Genomic DNA, 22052 nt, shown 5'->3' with positions numbered 1-22052 from the left:
GGCGTTGTCCTCGTAATGTCTCTGCGTGAGAAATACAAGGTGTGGCGTGTGAGCGTGTGAACGGGTTGAAATGCGTGAGTCTCACGCCCAATGCGTGAGACTTGAGAGCCCTGCAATATGGGACCTATGGAAACAATCTAATGGGACCACGCCCCCGCGCTGAACGCGCTATTCAGATTCAAACTGAAAACGCGCGGCTTGAATACACCCACACAGAAGAAAAAGCAGCGAGACTGTTCAAGTTTTTTATTTTACTGTTTGCTTCGCGGTAAGAGGAATAAGACATAACTCACCCCAAACAGATGCGAACGCATTGTTTACCGTGAAGTTGTGTGCGGAACAACCAATCAAAACTATGTCAGTTGACCAATCAGAACACAGTATGCTACCGAAAGGTGGGGTTTAAGGAAACTGAATCTTTTGAACAGCTTCGCGCGAACCGTTTGGGGATCTCTGAGAATTGAGGTAATTTTAAAATTATATTTTGACAAAATGACAATGTTTTTTAACCTTGGATGGATTTAAACCTAATGTACAGGACTTATGAACAGTGATAGGAAGCTTAGAATTTTCATCTTACTGACTCTTTAATGCAGAATTTGGTTTAGAGAGGTGCTCTAAAGAGATTCTGCCTACCCATGTGCTAGATTTGAATCTGGAAAGCTTGTAAAAGTGAGTGCCAACTTGTAAAAACCCTATAATTCACAAAAACGTCTGGTCTGAAATGCTCCTCAAAGCCCACAGACTCATATCTGGAGAAGTTCTTACCAGTATTGTGGTGACGATGAGCGTCTTGTTGGCTAAGGTTTCAGACGTGTTGATGTCTAAAGATGTGGAGTTCATAGCCAACGTGTTATTGGAGTACCAGACACCGATCTGCAAATGTGAAGTAAAAAAAAAAAAGAAAAAAGATGCCTTTAATAACAAAGACGACGGTTAGAACTACTTTCATGAACAAATCTAAGCTGAAAGAGCTAAATCATACAAAATCATCTGCGACCCATTTAAAAACATGTTTGATCTCGCGGGGGGGAAACAGGCAGGAATAAACGAGTTGAGCGAATAAGACGAGGGGATGAAGGAGAGATAAATGAGCATGAAGTGAGGGATCAATACTATGATCAATAAGAGAGGAGTGAAGTAGTGATTACTCCAGCTACCACCCATTCATTAGACCTCACAACCTCTCCCGTGATTCCGGATAAAATGCAGAGTTAGTGTTCATGAGAATGAGCTTGTGTGTGTGTGTGTGTGTGTGTGTGTGTGTGTGTGCGCGCACATTACCTCTTTGTGACCCCCCTTGAATTTCTCAAGAATACGAAGCGTGTAATTGGTCCTCTGGCCTTTGCTGTTAAACTCCACGCGGCCTGTTAGGCCGTCATACTCTACCTAATGTGAAAAAAAGAGAGAGGGGGATTTAAACCAAGGGTAACAAACAAGAATGACAAATAGCATTCATTTGAACCTACAATATTAAGGTAGAAATTATTGCGCAGGTGGCGAAAAAGAGAGAGACAGCCAGAGGACAAACTTTGAGATGATTAAGAAAGTTAAGATGAAGTGTCACTTCTGCTCCACCGGCGTCACCAAATGCAATCGCAAAAATAATGACTGTTTTCATTATTATTGGCAAGGGAGGTAAACACTTGGAGTTATGGAGACAAACCGAGAACGGCGGGCGAGAGGAGGTGCGGGGATGGTGCCAAATGTAGTGCTGAAATGATGGAGTGATGGACAAACTGCAAAACAGATGGAGGGACACAATGAATGAAAGAGCGCACTTGTGACTAGACAACACAAACACCGTCTAGGATCTCACGGAGTATAATAGCTGCATTAAAATGATCAAATACAAGCAGTTCTTCAGACAGGTCGCAATAAACAATGCACATCTGGTGTTAAGGGCACAGTTATAATTGCTCTGAAACGTAGGTCAGATGTAAGATTACTCTAGCTGGGTTTAATGATCACAGAGGACATAAAAGTCATACGGCATTGGTCATCATCAGGCCTGTCGATGGACGGGACAACTGGGAACATTGTGACAAAGGCAGCCCATTAAGAACTCCAGCTACCTGTGAATTCTTTTATTAATTTTAATTAACATTCATTTGTTGCATAAATAGTAGCATAAGCCTATGACGCCTGTGGTTAGTTTTTTAACTACATTTGTAATCTGTTTGCATAAATATTGCATTTATTCATTTAGTAATTTATTACTAATTTAGTAATATATTTAATTATATATATAAAACAATTATTTAAGTTGGTTCATTTGCTGCTGTTGTTGCTGTGTTCTGCATAGTTTCTCAGTGCTGAACTGTGCTAAATGTTTCGTGATGATGTTATATGATGCTCAGCGACACTCAATGCACAATAATGCATTAGCACAGGTTTAGATTTATTGCAGAGTAAATTGAAAAGCAACCGTCATTAACTCTCTGAACCTTGTTTATCGATGCCAAGGGGCTGCTGCATAGATTACAAAGAATGTATTTTTTCCAAAGCATGCACTTATAAACTGTGCACAAAGAGACTATGAACATATTGTACGTTGAGAAAGTAAATAAGGTCAATTTCATGTTGACTTTAACAGAGCCTATAAAAGCCAATAAGCAGTTGCACGAGGACACTGATGATTAGGCTTCTACAGCTCATCAAAGTGACATACAGTAACAACAGCTGTAAAGACTAAACACTAAAGTCATCAAACGAGGCAGTCAGAAAATGGCTGCGAAAAGGGTAGCCATGGTGACACGTACCATGCGCAGGTAGTTCATGAGACTGGTGCCGTGTTGCCAGATGAGTGAAGACGTGCAACTCAGAGGCTTCACTCCGATCTCCTGACTGCGGTTCAGTTCTCGCACCGCTATAACCACCACATGCACTGCATCGAACATCAGCGCTGATGACAACTGTAGGTGGAGAGAGAGCATGAGAGAAAGGAGACGAAAGGTGCAGAATATAGAAAGAAAGAAAAAGAGAATAAAGGAACGCTGAATTGAGAAAGACAGCAGATGAGGTCATTAGAGGGGCAAGGAGACTTCACGTCTTTTAGGGCCCTACAGCAACAGTGGTTCCTTAATTACGTTGTGTGGCACACATCCTACTTGGTAAGATTTCGAAAAAACCTCCTGGCAGAAATAACATCTCATTATTCCATAGATTTAGTAGATACTATGGTTTACAGTTCACAGTTTTCCCCATCTAAGCAAAATCTGGTTGAAATAATGCAACAGAATGTCAATCAAATTACTGAAAATATAGAAGCTCTTAGAATTGAAAAAGGATTTTAAGATTCAAACGCAACCAAACACATCACTGTTATTCATATGCATCTCCTAATAGATAACGTTTTAGTTGCTTGATTTAAGAATGTTAACAAAATCATAACCTCTCACACTTCAAGTAGCACAACAGCTCATATATAGCTAAAGGGTTTGTGTCCTAATGCTTAATTGCCACTGATTAATATATTTGAGTTGTCATATCTATCACTTAACCCTGGACCACAAAACCAGTCATAAGTAGCACGGGTATTTTTGTAGCAATAGACAAAAATACATTTTAGTTATACCGTACATCAGTTTCAAAATGAACCCTTATGAGGGGTTTCTTGGTCCAGGTTCACATACTCTATATTATTTAGTAAGTCTCTTTGTAAGCTCACCGCTGGACCAGGATAGGGGCTGAGATCACAACCTTCCCTCCATGACAGGTTTAGACTCCTGATGAACTCTAGGTAGAAAGGATGACTGCTGTTCAACATGGAGAAGCCGACGATATTTGACTGATCGTCTACCACATCATCCAACCTCAACAGAGGGAAATCCTGAGAAAGAGATTGCAACACCTTTATTTAATACAAAACATCAAACAATACAAACAAGTAAAAAAAAAAAAAAAAAAAAAAAACTCACATTAATTTATTTACTTAAATAATTTAACAAAAAGCAATGCATTGTTTTCAGTCCAGCACAACATTGTTTCTACACCCCAACACTCTTCACATTTTTTTAGTTTTATAATGTGTAGATAAATAAGAATAAAACAACAACAACAACAACAACAAAATGAACTTGTGTATTATTACTGCCTTAATAAGCCCCTTAAACGACAATTCAACACCAGCCATCAATTCGGTTTACTAAATAGACTGCCGTTTTGGCTTGACCTCAAATGAAGTCTAAAAATTGTCCGTTCATAGCCCTATATAATAATTTGTGTGTATAAAAATAAAAACAGGGAAATCCTGAGAGGGAGAGATTAACCAAAGCTACCAAAAAAATTACTGTGGACATAGAATGCTGCGATTTTAACAATTAGAAAGTTTAATTAAAGCTTTACTTAACAAAAGCGCACATTCTTGGTATTGTGTTTAATGAAGACGCTAATCAGTAGCCTAGCTCTGCCACTAAACTCATTACACGTTCTGCTTCTGTCAGTTGGTGCGCATGCGCATAATCATTTACTTATTTCTGAAAACTGGCGCGATGTTCATATACTTAATTACTGTTACACCGGTGTCATGATACAGGTGAGTGTTTAACAGTTAAATTACTCATGGTTTTCTCACAGTATTTAGTATAAACTGTTATTTCTGTCAGCCCAGTTTGGCCGCTGTTTTATCATCCTGTTAGCGTGAGCTGAGGTGAGTTTACTAGAATATCCTCTAACACCTTGTCAGCACTGCTTTAACGCTATAAATATTTCAATTTGACCATTTTACGGATAAAAACTTGGTCTGTGTATTATTTAAAAGCATTATTAATATAGTAAAGAAGTTGCTGTAATATTTATGGAAGAGAACATAGTTTAATTTACATTATTTGATGTTGATGGGTCATGCTGGTAAAAATATGAGAACTTAATTTGTGGTTTTAGACTATTAACACTGCAACACAGTAAGGCTAAGTATACTAAGAGCTCTTAAAAGTAAAATGTATGTTTGAATTTTTTGTAATGTCATTTTCCAGATGTAGTGTGACTTCAACCCTCTGTGATTGCAAACTTAAACACAGCTTTTAATTATTTTAAAGTAAACTTCAAATTCTTCAACCAATTTAATGACTATTGAACAGATTTGATTTAGAAAATTATTGATTTTGAAAATCTTAAAGAAATGACAGAACTGAATGCAACAGTGTCAGGCAGCATAATAGCAGGGGCGGATCTACCGGGGTGGCAAATGCCACCCTAAAAGAAAGCCTTGCCACCCCTGCTGCCACCCCAGTTGGCAGCAACGAATTAAAGGTTATGGCCAATTTGAAAATTTACGAGCGCGAATCTTTCGTGATTCGTGATCCCGCTCTGAACTCCCGAACTGATTTAAATGATTTGCGATCCCCAAATTGACTCAAATGATTCGCGAACCCGCTTTGAACTCCCGAACTGACTCAAATCATTCGCGAACCCGCTACGAACTCCCGAACATATTTAAATGATTCGCGATCCCGGACCGAACTCCCGAACTGACTCAAATGATTCGCGAACCCGCTACGAACTCTCGAATTGATTCGAATGATCCGCGAAGCCGCCACGAACTCCCGAACTGACTCAAATGATCCGCGAAGCCGCTGCGAACTCCCGAACTGATTCAAATGATTTGCGATCCCCAAACTGACTCAAATGATTCGCGAATCCGCTCCGAACTCCCATACTGACTCAAATGATTCGCGATTCCCATAACTGACTCAAATGATTTGCGATCATGTTCCGAACTCCCAAACTGACTCAACTGATTCGCGATCCCAATAACTGACTCAAATGATTCGCGATCCTGCTACGAACTCCCGAACTGATTCAAATGACTCGTGAACCCGCTTTGAACTCGCGAACTGACTCAAATGATTCGCGATCCCGCTCCGAAGTCCCGCTCTGACTCAATCTGCCTAGGGCACCAACTCCCAGAGGGGGCACCATCCCAGTTGCTCCAAAAAAAAAAAAAAACTTCCTCCATTCTCCCATCTGCGCTCGCGACCGCTTGCACCTCATGTTTGCGGCTGAATGTTCATAATTGATGGATGAATCCAATCCACCGAGGAGAAAAGAAAACTAAAAGAAAAAAAAAAACAGACATAAAGTTGGGCTTTATGTTGAACGTTTGAGAGTCTCAAATTTAGGGACCGTGTTTAAAGTTACATGCGATATTGGTATACACTTTTCTAACGTCAGTAGCATTTGAGGAGAATGACTTATAGTCATAAAAACAACTGTAATTGTTCATGTAGGTGTCAGCTATAATGCACAATTGAATTAAATGTTTGATATTTAACTGTGATAACTGTGACTAAATTCAGTATATATATGTCTGCCATATGTTGCCACCCCTCAAAAAATCCTGCCCCTTTCTCGCCACCCCATCAATATTTTTCTAGATCTGTGCAAAAAATTGTATAAAACATTAATAGTGATTTCATAAATGTGTGCTTCACTCAAATTCAATATTTACATATCATTTAAAAAAGGTCTACAGGATTTTTAAATAGCAACATTTGCCTCCTCGGTTTTGCAAATGTCTGCTGCTCCCTAAATGATTTGGAAAAACCTCATCCTTAAATAAATAGTAATTAACTGAAGGCAATATTCAACCCAGCTAGAATTCCACTCAACATAAGTGGTGCCCACTGGGAATGTTCAAGGAAAACATGAAAAATTGGCTCAATTTGTTTTTATAAAAAAGGGATTTTTAGCTGTCCTAGAGTACTATGGTTTTCACCTTGTCCACCAAATCAATCAGCTCTAGTGCTTTGTTATTTACTGGGGGGTGAATAATCCCACAGGTACAGGAGGCAGTAGGGGTGTATGGCACGGGTCAACTTTTTCACGTTTCAGTTTGTTTCACGGTTTTAGAGTCATGGTTTCGGTACAGTTCGGTATATGCTATGTTTATGGAAAAACTATACTTTCTAATAATAAAAAAAAGAATATTCTATCCAACAACAAGCAACAGCACAAATAAATACAATAGAGTAAAGATACAAACAATAAACAATGAGTTTGTTAATGGTAAAAATAAATACTTTTTTCTATAGCAGTGTAGCAGCATAGGGAAGCTATTGGTGAATCCATCAATTGGTGCCCAAGAAAAGCTGCTTTTAGGTTATTTATCACAAATGGTTGGCATCTAAATGGCAGCTGAAAGAGGATCCAACTCCACCTACTGTATAAAGACACCCATTGAGTTTTTCATAAAGAGCTTCCCAATATGTCTGCATATAGTACATTGATCCCCAAGAAGATTCCCAACACGTTAAGACCTTCTAGAGTTGAGGTGCATTTCAAGCCAAGCCGAACAATGTCCTTGATCTGTCATTGACCCTTCAGCAGCAGTAGGCCTTTCGATTCCTACTGAGGATGCTTGTCTTATAGTTTATGAATGGAGGTATGACAGATAACATTACTGCTTTTGAAGGGCTTGATAATGGCAAGTATCTTTCATCTTCCGTCTGCTTTCAATTAGATTGCTGACAATGTGAAACTGACAAGAAGATGACCTTATTCAAGACACAGACTTAATTTTAGAAACTGCTACTGAAAGCCATCACTCAACGAGGAATCGAATATACATTTGCAGTATTGCCCGGAGGTTGTCTGCATGTGTCCATATTTTTTGGAAAAAGCTTGCCAAAGTCTGATTAATGAATGGCTAAGCTTGAATTTGAAGGTTTAAATGAGCAGTTTTAAGAGAGAAAAAGTCCTTATAAAAAAATGTACGTAGAAAATTCTTTATGATGACATAACGGTGCATTACTAAATTAAAACATTCACAATAAAAAGTAATTCAACTCATCTTCTTTCATACTCCTATTCATGTATCTATATAGACTTTTTTTCGGTTGGCACGCTCTCAGCTGAATTGCTGCCTTACTGCAGAGTGAAGTCTGGCTTCCTCCCAATTCCAAAAAGAAAAATAAATAAAAACTTCATAAAAAATGCAAGTTAATCTCTAAATGTTTTAAATATTTGCCATTTACCGAGGCCATAAGGACCACTATGTTTGAACAGTCTCACATCTTCTCCTCCAAGATTCAATTGCCTCTCAAGGTCAAATGCCTACTTCACTTTAACTTGTAACAGTCGTATTATAATCCTACGCTCACAACAGAAGCATATGCGACCTCAAAACAAGGACATAATCCACCTCATCCACGATGATGATGATAAACGGCATGCATGCGCTGTGCATCTGTGATGAGCTGGTCATTGGCCAGGCCTGCCGTCGCTGTTATTGAATGAAAGTGGGTTAAGGGGAGAAAGGGTAGTGTGTCATTGGTGAAAGTGAAAAAAAAGGTGGTTTGTTTACCATTGTGGTGAGGATGTACTTGTAGAAGGCTGACGTCATGCCTAATTCTGAGGCCTAGAGAGAGGAAAAAACACCAATTGTTGTAATTGTACGAGTTATATCGAGTCATGTCTGGCATCTGTTTTTCAGCTGTGTTGAATATAAAAGTCTGAAACTACAAATTAGGTATTTACAATCCAATTTAAACTTTGCAATTAATTAAATGCAAGTATTAAGAAAAAATATATACACATATAAATATACAAGACCCCCCCCCCACACACACACACTTAAACACAACAAATGTGATACAAAAAATGAAAGAAAGAAATTAATATTAAATATACCATAAATAATATACAAGATTAGTTTTCACAAAAATGTTGAAATTAAAGAAAAAAAATATGAATTAAAAAAAAAATTATTTCAGACTTTTTGACCCCTATATGAGCACACATACCTTCTTTAGTATCAGTATTGACACAGATGCATTGGCATCAATGATAATAGTTGCAACTTTGTCATCACGGATTTCTTTCAGCAGGGGGGTGGGGTCCAAATTTTCATCAAGCATTCTGACTGAGAGTGTGTCCCGGGATATAAGGAAGTGACGCACAAGCTCCTCCAATCGCAGCAGGCCTGAGATGTAGCATAAAACCCCATTATAGCATTATACAACTCATTTGGGCAAGCATGTTAAAAAACATCGTCAACATATATTCCTGGGAGTTTGTGAAAGATTTGTAAAACTCGAAAGAATTCTTTTACAGTGACTGTAAATCAGAACGGTCATTCAGCATATGTCAGGTTGTGATTAAAATAAATGTCATGTCACAATCTAAAACCTTTTAACAACTTTCATAAACTGTCAATTGCTGTAAACCTTACCTTTCATTCCACCCTGCTCCTCCGTATTAAAGTCAGTGACTATCGAATTAAGTGACTTTGAGAGCCAATAAAGTTAATTCTGTATGTACATAAATTTGTGCTCTAAGCCACCGCAAAATCCATATGGTGGCTCCATTGATTTTGGACTGGAGTCAACAAGATGCATGGCTAGCGATAACAGCAGGGTGAAGTGATGAAAGAGTGCTTTCTCAAAAAAACAACAACAACATGTATCCATGCTCTCACACACATCCACATCAGTAAGGAACCAATGTGTAGATGAGCACATCCATGCATGCTAATGCACACAGAGAACTCAAACCTAAACCCTACCGCATGCATCTTAAACAGACAAACGCTCGCTTTCACTTTAATATGAGCTCAGACTGCAATAATTATACGGAAAAGGATGAGATAAGTGCAGATATGCAAACAGCAGTAAACAGTGGTGCATAAAACCAAAGCACCATTACCCAGACTATACCAATCAAGCGAGAGCTGCTCGCATCAGCAAGTCATGAGAGATCAACATCGTAAACGGCTAACATACGCTTCACTCTAGTGCGCTAACTACTACTCATTAAGCTGAGTCAACAAAGTAGAACAAATACAATTAATATTTCTTCTTGTTTGCTGGCTTGTTGACACACTCCTTAATGTGAGGGAATCTAAAAGCTATACTCAGTGACAATCATCTGACATCACCTGAAAGCCAGATGTGCTTTTTAATTAAGAAGTCTTCAAGTGTTTCAAATCCCTTCAACCGTGACTATATTAACTATATTTTTTATTCTACTTTTATACTTTATTTGAATTCATGTACTATGAGCTAATGCATGTGTGCTATTGCTAATACACAAATCCAATATGTTTGTTGAATATAATGTCATTTTAACATTATCATGCAGAAAAATGAATCCACACGTATAAAGCTAGTAAGAGGATTAATCTTATAAAAACGTAATTTGCTGAAGCGGTGGCATAGACTTTAATAACATCGTATAATAGGCACAAAGCCTAAGGATAATGCACTTGTGTTAAAAATAAAATGAATTGCGGCGTGAATTGGTTACTGTGAACTGAATTATAAAGGTACTGTGCACAGTGAACGGTTCAGTGTGATCTATAACAGCAGAAAGACAGAATGGCCGGTTCATAGTTGACCGTGTCTGCGTTTTCCCTGCAGACTTACACTCTGCTTTGGCACAAATCAAGCTGGCCGTGGGGTAACTGAAAGAGCGCAGGATGGCACCGATGGCCAAGCTTAAATCCTCGTTGCTAGGATACAGCGTCACTGAGGCAAAGCGCAGATATGGCAAGCGCGGAGTCTCCTCTGGACCAATCTTGATGTGAGGGATCTGAGAGGAACAGACAAGAGTAAGGAGGAAGGTTTAGAAGAATAGATTGTGGGATCGATTAGCAGGTTTTCTATGGATGATGGCAAGATCTAAAACAGCGGTTTTCAGTCTTTGTCTCAGGGGACCAACAGCGCTGTACATTTTCTACATCTCTCTTTTTTAACACAGTTGAATCAGAACATCCACTGGTTAAGAAGCAGTTCCTTTAACTAACCTGAGCATGTGATGTTTTAAGATACATTAAAATAGAAACAGCTATTTTCAATTGTAATAAGATTTCATAATTTTACCGTTTTTGTATTAAATAAATGCAGCTATGTGGAGCATAATAATAATAGTAATAGCAATAATAATAATAATAATCCAATAGTGATGGGCAAAAAAACAACAACAACATTGAAATGTGAATCTATGATTTAAAAAGGTAATCAGTACCTCAGTCAGGTCATCTGTGTCTACAGCTTTTGCTTGAGACAATTTAAGCTAATAGAAGTCTAGAAAAGAGCATTTTGAGAAATATTACACTATATGCTTCACTTTATACATTATATTTTACTTTACGTGTCACTGATGTCTTAATTATTTAGCTAATGTAGGCAGTTTTAATAAATCTTTTATGAAACAAGTTATGACAGCCAGTGTTTAAATGATATTATAAATATTTCAACAACAAATAGAAATTGTATAATTTAAAATGTAATTTAAAAACTAGACTATGTGCAATTTACATGTTTACATACACATTTTTTATTATTTGAGTGTTGATTATTATAGTAAAATATAAATAGTCATTGAATTTAAGTTTGGGCTCTGTTGTTGTTGTTAATTGTAACCTTAATGTAAAAGGGCTCCCTATAGTTTAGAGCAGAAGAACTATATTTTTATCCCTTAGAATATATATTGTCAAAACCGAGGTATGTACTGAACCATTTGTGTACCAGTTACACACCTAATTTATAAACATTTTTGCCATTTGAATATATGTAAAGTATTCAAAGTATGGTAACTAATTATTTTCTTTTGTTACCATTTCTGTCACCACTGCCATCTTAAAAATACAGCTTATAAAAAAAAAATTATAAAATCAATCAATAGACCTAAGATAAAAATAATAATACTAAAAATACAACTCAGGACTGAAGATTGAGAAGTTAAATTCAGAATTGAACTTAAAAAGTATTTTAAATTTAAATTGAATTGAGGTTCCAGACAGAATGCTGAATGTTGCTATTTAAATTTTAAAAAGTAGAATTCAAATTCTAAGCATTTCATATAATTGCAATTTTTACTGTAAAATCAAAGTTTGGATAGAATTTAGGCTTTAAATGTTTGCTTTAAATACTTGATTAGAAGTTTAATAAATAGTTGAAAAAATCGTGAGGCCTGAGGCCTTACAGACAGAAGGACAGAATGACTGATAGATCATTAGACGATATTTTCTTTGAAGCTCTGCTTAATAAAACAGCATTGTTTTTTTTTAGTCATTTCTAGTATTCAATTATACAGAACATTTTAGATTAAATGTGCTGACCACACTTTATAAATATAATGCAATTTAATAACAGTAAATTAGGTGTACACAAAATAACTGAAATTATATTAAATTAAATGAACATTCATTTTATGCAATATTAAATTGTTAATTGCTTGAGTGGGCGCCAAAGCGGCCAGATATCGGGCAATTAATCATCCTGGCTAATATATCATTCTACAGTATCTCTCACCGTAAGGAAGGAGAAAAGAGAGAAACTACGGGAAATTAGGTCAGAGGGGAGATGCTTTTCAAGCTGCAAAGCAAAGGCACACAGGAAATAATGGCCTGTGGCTGAGGAGCAGTGTAAATTTATCATTTCAAGAAATGCTCTCACAGACACATACGCAAATGCACTTCTTTTTTTATTCTCACCTCTTTTTCCCCACATATATGACTGACGGTGGATCCAGAAGCAGGACTAGAGGCAGGACCAATGACAGAGACCACTCCCTTTGGCAGGATCTGACACACTGAGAGGGGTAAAGATACATTATCAGAAAGAGACGGAAAACTAGATGTACCATGAGAGAGAGAGAGAGATAGAGAGCGAGGTGATAGAGCAAGACAGTGACTGAATGAGAAAAGGACAGGGTAGAGAGAGACAGACATTGCAGTGGGCAGAGAAAAAGCCAATGTCTTGGACGCCGTCCAGTTCTGTGTCCTGTTCCTAGATGATATATCAAATTAGGAGTCAATGCAAAGCTCTTTTTGATTAATTACATCAATAAGCACAACACAGATTTATGCTCTGCCTACAGGAGATTGCTGCTCTAATTCTACACAAGAACGAGGAAGAGAGAGAGCACACAGGGTGTATATTTAGATGAAAAGATTTTTTTCTTGCTTGCTTTTGAACTGCTTTGAATTTAAATGTTCAGGGCACTGTGCATGTGTGACATGGGTACGTAATTCATTTAGCATCAAATGAAATCTTTTATCCTGTAACATTCACATGTGTGTGTTATCGGTCCATTTCAGTCCAATGGTTAAAGCAAACTTGAATTAAAAATAGACAAAAAAATTATTTCTTTCCAAGAACACATGGTTCTTGGCTGTATTGTGCAATCCTCAGCAGTACATATTCTAAAGAAAAATAATTTTTTCATCAAAATGTAACAATTTTCTCCAATGAAAATAATGTTAACCAACAGCCAAATGGCTATTGGAAAGTAAAAAATTAAAAATAGTTACAGAAGTAATTTTGTAGATGGGTCAATATCACCAGAGTGCCTTTCAACCCTCACAATACACAAAAATTTCCCATTCACTTTATGTCATGTCATAAATAGAAGACGCTATTAGCTGAGCTCCCACACATTTTTGATAACTATGGGCCATTATTTGAAACCATAAGATAACCATAAGATTTATCATAAGATTAAACCATAAGATACATGCATTTAGCGAAACGCGCTGCAAATCATCACAACACGTGCAAATTAACAAACGCATTGCAAATAGCATAGAAATGTTTGAAGGAGACCCCAAAAAGATATAGGACCCGGCTGGGATTTGCTTATCGTGCAGTTGCTACTGGTCAGTGGAGTTATTGGTGAACTGAAAGATGAGGGGGTTTTTTGCAGTGCGTTTCGTTATAAGCATGTGTTGTGATGATTTGCAGCGCGTTTTGCTTGCTGGTTGCTGGTGTTTTTTCAATTTGCATGTGTTTCCTTTATTGCAGCGCGTTGAGCTCTCTCAGCCACCATATTATCATGGTAAATGAGTTATGTACAGGACACCAAAAGGCACCCTACAGTGATATTGACCCAGATAACTTGCCAATGGTTAATTTAATTCTGGTTAAGAAAAAAAATATAATGTAACAGCAACTAACAATACATTACAAAAAGAAGTCTTTCAAACTTGACTTTCCGTCAACAACCTTGACTTTCCATTCAAAAGCATAATCTAAAATGCCCACTTTTATTAATCTGATAAAATTCCAATAAAATCCTGTCCCAGCCTACAATTTGTTGTTGTTATTGTTGGATTTTCATTCAAGCTTTTGAGGTTTCATTCAAAATACTTCACATTACAGAAGTAAAATTGTGAATGTGGGTATCAGTATGTGTGTGTAGTTTTATTTGTTGGACTCACTTGTGTCTGTAGTCTCATACTGAGAGTCTCTCTGCAGCTCAAAGATGTCGACCTCCACACGGGCTCTTGATGGGCCCTCCATCACACTGTTGATGTTCTCTCGGGCCAGAGCCAATGCCAACCGCTCTCCACGTCCACACGCTGACTGATCGTCTAAAATAGCAGCTGAAGAGGAACAGACAGAGCTCTGCGTTTTGTTTTCGCTCTGGAATTTAATTGAGTTTTCTGATGTCGACGATTGAAGTTGCATTTGTTATTGCAAAAAGATGGAGTTACTCATCATGATTGAACAGAAACAAGTTTGCATGTTGTGATTTTTAACTGATTAGATTGTGCTATTGAGTGCATATTCTTTGGAGGCTTGCCAGAGATTAATTGATGCTTTATTGTTTGCAATAATCAAGATGAACATGCTGATGCTTGAAGCAATCAGTCACATGCTGTGAAGCAACAGCCAAGTACAAGCCACTTTGAAAAAGGCTCCTGCTTGAATCCGATAATACTGCCGAACTTCGCCTGAACTCTGCTCTGAACGGATTCAAAACGGATTAATCTTATTTTTGATAAATCAACAAAAAATAAAAGCAAAACGGTCCTAACACACATCTCTGAGATTATCGCTTCATGCTCTCCGTTCTTCATAACAGGTGTTTCGTTGAATAAAAATGAGGCCTAGTGGGAGGTCAGTACATCAGAAGATCTGTTTAAAACATTAAATAAAGAACAAGCTTTGTAGTCACTATAAATGTGGGCTTCACTTTGATGCTTGCTGCCTCCCTTACGAGAAAAACCATTTGGGTTATCAAGAGACTCTACCGCTGCTAATTTCAAGTAAAAAGAGTTTTATTTTTCACACTGGAAGAACTGAGACAGAATTAGACCTTCTAATGGGTAGAAAGGTTAGTGCCGCAGTTGCATGGGAGGAAGTCCAGTAGTACTATTACTATTATCCCTGACTATTAACCTCTCCAACACAGTTTGTGCTACTGACATGAATGATACCTCAAATTATGTGGCTTTTCAAGGAGATTCTCTCAGCAATGTACTATTTTCGCTGGTACGATAAAATAGATGTTCCCATAGTTTTGACTTGGATCAGTAAATCACACCCTAGAAACAAAGAGATGATGTAAAGAAGCAATTTTGTGTGTTTTGTATCAGGAAGTGGCAGACTCACCCATCCTGACGGCTGCGAGAGCGGGTGCCTGGCTGTGAGAGGACGGGGCCATGGTCAGCAGAAGCAACAGCAGGAGGAGGAAGAGGAGGTGAATCGACAGCAGCAGCGCTGGCAGAGCCGGCATCTTCCACTGCTCCTCATGGAGAAAGGTCGTCTGGCTGCCTGCACCGCCACCTGGAGGACAGGTACGGAAGTATGCATGAGAAGTCATCCACTGACATACAGAATTAAGAAAGAAACTAAGGATGCACTATTAAATCCGATATCGAAAATCAGGTGATCGTTTTCGTGTTATAGACAGTAACTAATAATGGGCTGGTATTAAAATTCTATTATGCCTAAATGCATACTATATTTATAAAAAATTATATTCAAATACTAAAATATTAAATTGTCATGTTAAATGTTACCAAAGAATTTAGACCTCACACCATTGTTAATGTACTAGAAGAAAAATGTAGATTTGTTATGAGATTTTTTAAAGATTGCAATAACAGTATTATGATTTTTTTTGTTTTTGTTTAATTGTTTGATTGATGCTTTTCAAAAAGAGAGATACAGTACAAAAGGGAACAGGGCAGTGTCAGCATTTCTTTCGATATGTTAAAGGTACTACATAGTTCACCAAAAAGGTTCACACTCAGGCCATCCAAGATGTAATAGTGAGTAAATTAACAGCCAATTTTATTGAAGGTAATTTTTTCTTTAACAGAGCAGATGAAGCAAGGTGAGATCAAACAAGATTATTTCTATCACTTTGAATCAGTCACAAATACATGTATATGTATAATTACACCAATATTTATAAATTAATAAAAATAAATTAATAAATACATACATATATATATATATTTATTATTGGCTTTAAAGACTAACTATAAGTGAGTGTTAGATAACAACTGGGGAAATGAGCATGCATTATTACACATTGTGCATCCCAAAAACAAACATATGGCATGTTGAGAATAGCACCATGCTTTTTTTGTGTGTATGTGTTAAATACCTGGTTGATCAAATGCATTAACCAAAATATTTAGTTTACATTTTTAATAAAATTACTAATAAAAAATAGAATTAAATAATTAAAAACAAACCTAGATAACTAGATGCTAGTCACCGCATTGACTAATGCACTTAAAAAAACAGTATTTAATGCACACCTTGCAGTTGGCAGCTATTATTCCATTCTAAACATAGTCCCTTGATTTTGTTTCAACTTAGTTGTCCACAGCACTCTGTCCTTGTGTTGCATCACCCACTTAAGCTATTAAAGGCTTCCTCGTTGACCATTTTGGTTTGCAAGTAGCACAAACATACCACTTTTAAACATAATATGCCTGCTTTTTCAATGCCCTTTACTAACACACACACACAATTCCCATATATTCCCATCCACACATCAAGAAAAGAGATGTACCAAAATCCCTGTAACTTGTCCCAGCGCTGACTTGGATATGATGCGATAAAATATTCAGGACTGCTGCCAAAGTGTACATTGCTGTTTATTAGCACCTGAAAACATATTTTCAGCAGTTGCAGTGACTTGCTGAGGTTGTTAACTGGAAACCGAAAACCACATTTTTAAACCGTGATGGATGATTCAAAATGGTCATTTTGACAGATAAAATATTAAAGCATCTGGGCTATTGTGTTTCTATACTTTCCTTTGATTCACATAGTAATTCTGGGATGCTATATATTTTATTGAAGAATAACATGACCTTACTATATCTGGTTTTCCAAAACTTTTCGGGCAAGGAGGAAAGTGTATGTATGCAAGCATATAAATAAAAAATCTATTCAAATATGATCAGGTCACTAAACAAGACTGATATAAGGCATACATTATTACTGTGCATGAATAAAATACCATATGCATGATATTTCACATATGCTGCTCACAGATAAAGCAATCTCAGAAGAGGTGTGTAATGCATGTGCGGAAAAATGAGCATGTATACGAATGAAACAATAAACGAATTACCAGGGAAATCAAAAATGTACAAAAATAAACCAAGACAGAAATTTTACAACCTAGTCCGCCAAAGTGACGTATAATGATTATTTGTACCACAAACTCAGCAAAGACAGCATGCTGCGATAAAAAAACAATTCACCACAAGAAAATCCACAACAGAATACAGAGATGCTGAGAGAATTGAATGCAGCCAGAAGAAACAGACTCAGAAATGGCTTTGGGAGACAAAGAGGAGAGCGAGAAAGATTGAACGCTTGACGAATGCAGCATAATAGAGCCAAAAAGACTGCGGTCTGCTGTGTGTGTGTGTGTGTGTGTGTGTGTGTGCATGCATGGGGCCGCACAAAACAGAGACATAAGTCAACCTAAAGATCAAGAGCATCATCCCTAAAGCTGCCCGTGTTTGATTTTGTCAACAGCTTGACTTGTATTGGCCTTCTCTGGCTCCATGAAGTAAATGTTTATCTTTCCTGCCAATAAGGCCCTTTGAATGCATTCAAATTGAAGCCTGAATGGAACTAAAATGAAGTGAGCGAACCAAAAAGGGAGGAGAGGACAGAAGAAAGACAGCCGGGATGAGATATGCAGAAATAGCGTGGAGAGAAAGATGAAAGCAAACCCAAGGAGATTGTAAGAGGGGAGAGGGTCGGAAGAAAAAGAAAGCATTAACACACATAAGTAAATACCACATGAGGTGACAGTATGCTGAATGGACAGAAATTCTTGGCTGTTTCAGTTATTTAAGTGTTAGCTTTCCCGTCTGCCTGCATTGAATTTCAAAGTCAATGTAATTGCCTGCAGGCTCACCTAATCAATGGGGCTCTACTTTCACTCTCTATAACAATATATAATGTGTTTAACACATCCCAAGACTGATGCATGGACATTCACACCTTGTTAACCTTTGCAAATCTCAACAGTGACCATCTTCTTCTCGGCCCAGTGGTATGGGTTCCAGAAGTCATTTTCCTTTTTTAATTATGAAGAATCGCATAATCTGTTCAATGTGGCTGATGCAGGCCTTCAAACACAGAAGCTCAATTCAGAAGCATTTAAATTTTAATAAAAATTCAGTAAAAATACACAAAAAGCTTTAATCAAAACATAAAACATGTAAAAAATAAAAACATGCTGCAATGCTAATATATATATGTGTGTGTGTGTGTGTGTGGTTGTGAAAACCCAGCTAAATAATTTTATATGTACTATTTTCTACACACTTCACAAGGTAAAGAACATATTGTGAAAATGTAACATTGATATCTTTAATATTGACTGAGGCCATGTCAAAGATTGAAATAATAGTGAAATTAATGGTTGAAAACAAACTTTGATGCTTGTTATTTTATAATTCTATTTTTAGACTTTAGCCTGGATTTCACAGACAGGGTCACATATATTATATTATTATTTTGAATCATCATTTTAAATTGTTAGTTAAATTGTTTTTACAATGTTACAATTTAAATTTAAAATTAAACCTAAAAATTCTTAAAGACACCGAGTAAAATAATTCTTGAATGATTGAATTTGCTTCATTATCAATGTATTTTTTAGTAAAAAAAAACAAAAAACAAATGTAGCCTGAGCTGATATAAATGAAATGCTATTGGCTATTTTGAAAAAGGGGGCGGAGCTGCTCAATATATCCCTGCCCTGTCTTCCTGTTTCCGATTAAATTACGTCACCAAATAGAACAAAGCTGTGCATTTCAAGCCACTTCAGTGGACCTTTAACATTAAAACATCCAATATTAACTAAAAGCATCAAATCTGCTGTTAAACACCTTTGCTATTAAAGCATTTATCCTTTTTTAATAACCATATTAAATCTCCATGACATTTGAAAGGTATTTTATGCTTCAGAAACCCATATTAAACAATGTACATAAGACTAGAAACAAATCCTGTTCTTAGATGGGTGTCTGACAAATGACTGACATCAGGCCAGTGAAAAAGCATAAGCAATCCCAGACATCTATTATTCCTGACCTTAAAAAAAGTCATTTTAGTGCCGCCTCTAGATGCTTTGTTGAAAATTAAGAAGAACGAAAGGCTCTGACCTTGCTTGGATTCTGATCGAAGGCAAAGGTAGCACTTAAGACTGTGCTTTTAAAGCTTTTGGGAGTCTAAGTACCAAGAGGCTCAAACTAAATAATACTACTAAAATTATCAGGTATTGAAGAAGACAGGTTTTCGACTAGGCCGCGGAAAATATTCCAGGCAGACACTGCTCCCATGCTGTCAAATCCAATATCCTAATTCTCACATTACACCTCAAACGCTGTCCCGCGGTTTCATTCGGATTTACTTTGGAACAGCCACTCCAAGCCAACTGGCTGTGATCCTTCTCCACAGGCTGTTAGAAGAAGAAACAAATGTTAAAACAGTGTTCCTAATATGCCTGTCATCCTCACTGTAATGCGTCTCTGTGTTCGGGACATTAAAGCGGCTCATCCTGTGAGGTTGAGGCAAATAAATAGGTTTGTTTGCCTCAGAGGCAGCAATGGTATGGCATCCGTGCTGCCTCGGATGCTATAATGAAGGGATAATCCTCTCATTTAGCCACAGACAGGGGATATATTTTGCTCTCTTTTTGTGATGGGTGAGGTGTGTGTGTGTATAACGGTGCATAACGACGCAGCAGAACAAGCATTAAAACACTAGCGAGAAGAAGAGCTAACAGCTTGAAATGATTGGACGTGTGACAGAAATAAACAGAATCAAACAGTGTCATCTGGACTAAGGTGGCTTGTTGAACAAAAGGGATGATATAAAAATATAAGCCTGAAGACTAGTTCACACCGCACGTGCGATTATCACTGACATTTAATGCTTCGTGAGTGTGCACACCGACGTGCAAAATGCAAGAGGTAAAAGCGTAATAAAAAAAATAAAAAAAGTCTTTGCCTCGTTGTTTTGGTTTGATGCTTCACATAAAAAAATGGACGACCAATGAGATGAAAAGAGCTATACTGCTTAATATTTTTGTTAAAAAAATTTAAAAAATAAAAAGTGATACGTTCTTTTTTTTGTGAACTGTTGATTTGGTCTTCATGCACAGATTTCAGTGCAATTAAAGAAAATAAATTGGGGAGTACCCTAACAAGAAGAAACATCAAGAAACAAATATGGCAATATAAGAGGAATAAGTCGAAGAATACGTTTGTCATAGACCTGGAGAGAGAGATTTAGACCCTGCTCATGTTTCAGCAGAGTTCTGCAGTCTGTGCAGACAGGGTGTGCGTCTTATTTAGCCAGTGCCTCAGGCTTGAGCTCGTGACCATCATCTTGGGTTGTGAAAGGAGCCATCATCTGTCCCAACACAAAATGACAGTGACTTCACCCTACTTCTTCACTCTCAAGCACTGTTTCTCTCCAGACCTTTTCCTTGTCACCTTCACAAATTGTTGGCTCAAGGCTACACATGCCATGCAATCTCCCACAAACAAGCCCCCTCCAGATGCTAAAAATAAACACCCATGCAGCCAACTATCTGTCCTCTGCTACAGAGGCTCTAAAACTAACTGGATGTTTTATCTTGTGTTCATATTATCTTAATTTTAAAGATTAATTCTTGGCTTTCAGCTTCAAAACTGCATCCAAACTGTGCACCAGCCACTGCGCAACAACTCTCACAACTTTCTAAATGCAATGGCATTTCACTACTAAATACCTCCTAACAACAAAAACATCAAGCAGGTACAAAAGAAAGCACTTGGATTTTCAACTTAATTTATTCTGGATTATTATATGTACACAGAATAGAAAAGAAAGCAGAGATGAGAATAAAGCACAGAGTGCATTTAAATGCACAACAAAACATTGGTAACCAAACAGTTATTTACTGTATATATAAAATAAAATAAAAACCTGACAGTGCAATAATTCAAATGCAATGGGGAATTCATACAAAGCAAAATTTGTACCCCTGGGCAGACTTAGTGCTGATCTAAACAGTGCTAAAAGAGAGCAGCCATTACTTACTGTACGCATAGACTCATTAAGCATAACGTAAGATAAATGCAATTAAAATCTCTTTAAAACAAGTCAGTTCAATCAGCGGTCAAATTTCCAGTCATGCAAATACAGCACGTACAGTATCTGCTAGACTGAAGTCTATGTAACGGTTTGTCAATAATTAAGTTTATTTAATACATGTGAATTCAAGAGAAAACAATCAATTGACTCGCTCTTAACTATACGGCAGAACTTTAATTCCTACAGCCCCATCCTACCATTATAATATCACAATTTCAACTTTTTATATATATCTGAGTCCCTGTTAAACGCTGTAATACTAAACCACATACTGCAGTAAATATCAAGTAATTGACTTTCCAGAAATGTGGTCTAAAATGGACCAATGTTTCTTCAAAACACCTGAATCCCCTCAAAACCTCTCCAAAAATCCACAAAGACCAACTAAACCATCATTTCATACATAATTTGCATGTTTTCTGCACGTCCCCACACCTGATCATTGAATCACACAATCTCAGTAGCATGATAAAAGACAGAAAATGAGGTAGAATAGGGTGAGCAGGAGGGCAAGAGGAACATTTCGGAACAACAGTATTCAAGGGTTTGCCAAGACAAAAGAACAGACAGCATAAAGCACTTGAGGGTGAGATGCTATGTTCAAACTTGTTGTTGTCATACCATTTTATGAGCTGTTCAACATTAAATATTTACATTCAGAGGCAATTAGTGGTTCTGGGAACGACAACCACCGGG

General features: G+C 37.2%; 1 pseudogene; it reads right to left on the bottom strand.

Moving 5' to 3' along the window:
* The window catches only part of LOC113087730 (glutamate receptor ionotropic, kainate 5-like), a 40728-nt pseudogene extending 25213 nt beyond the window's left edge, over window positions 1-15515 (bottom strand).
* Window positions 15516-22052: the final 6537 nt, after the last annotated feature.

The sequence above is a fragment of the Carassius auratus genome, unplaced genomic scaffold, assembly GCF_003368295.1.
Source record: "Carassius auratus strain Wakin unplaced genomic scaffold, ASM336829v1 scaf_tig00045257, whole genome shotgun sequence".
In the NCBI taxonomy this organism is placed as follows: Eukaryota; Metazoa; Chordata; class Actinopteri; order Cypriniformes; family Cyprinidae; genus Carassius; species Carassius auratus.
Note: the sequence above shows the minus strand (reverse complement) of the source record. Positions and strands in the feature narration are given on the sequence as shown.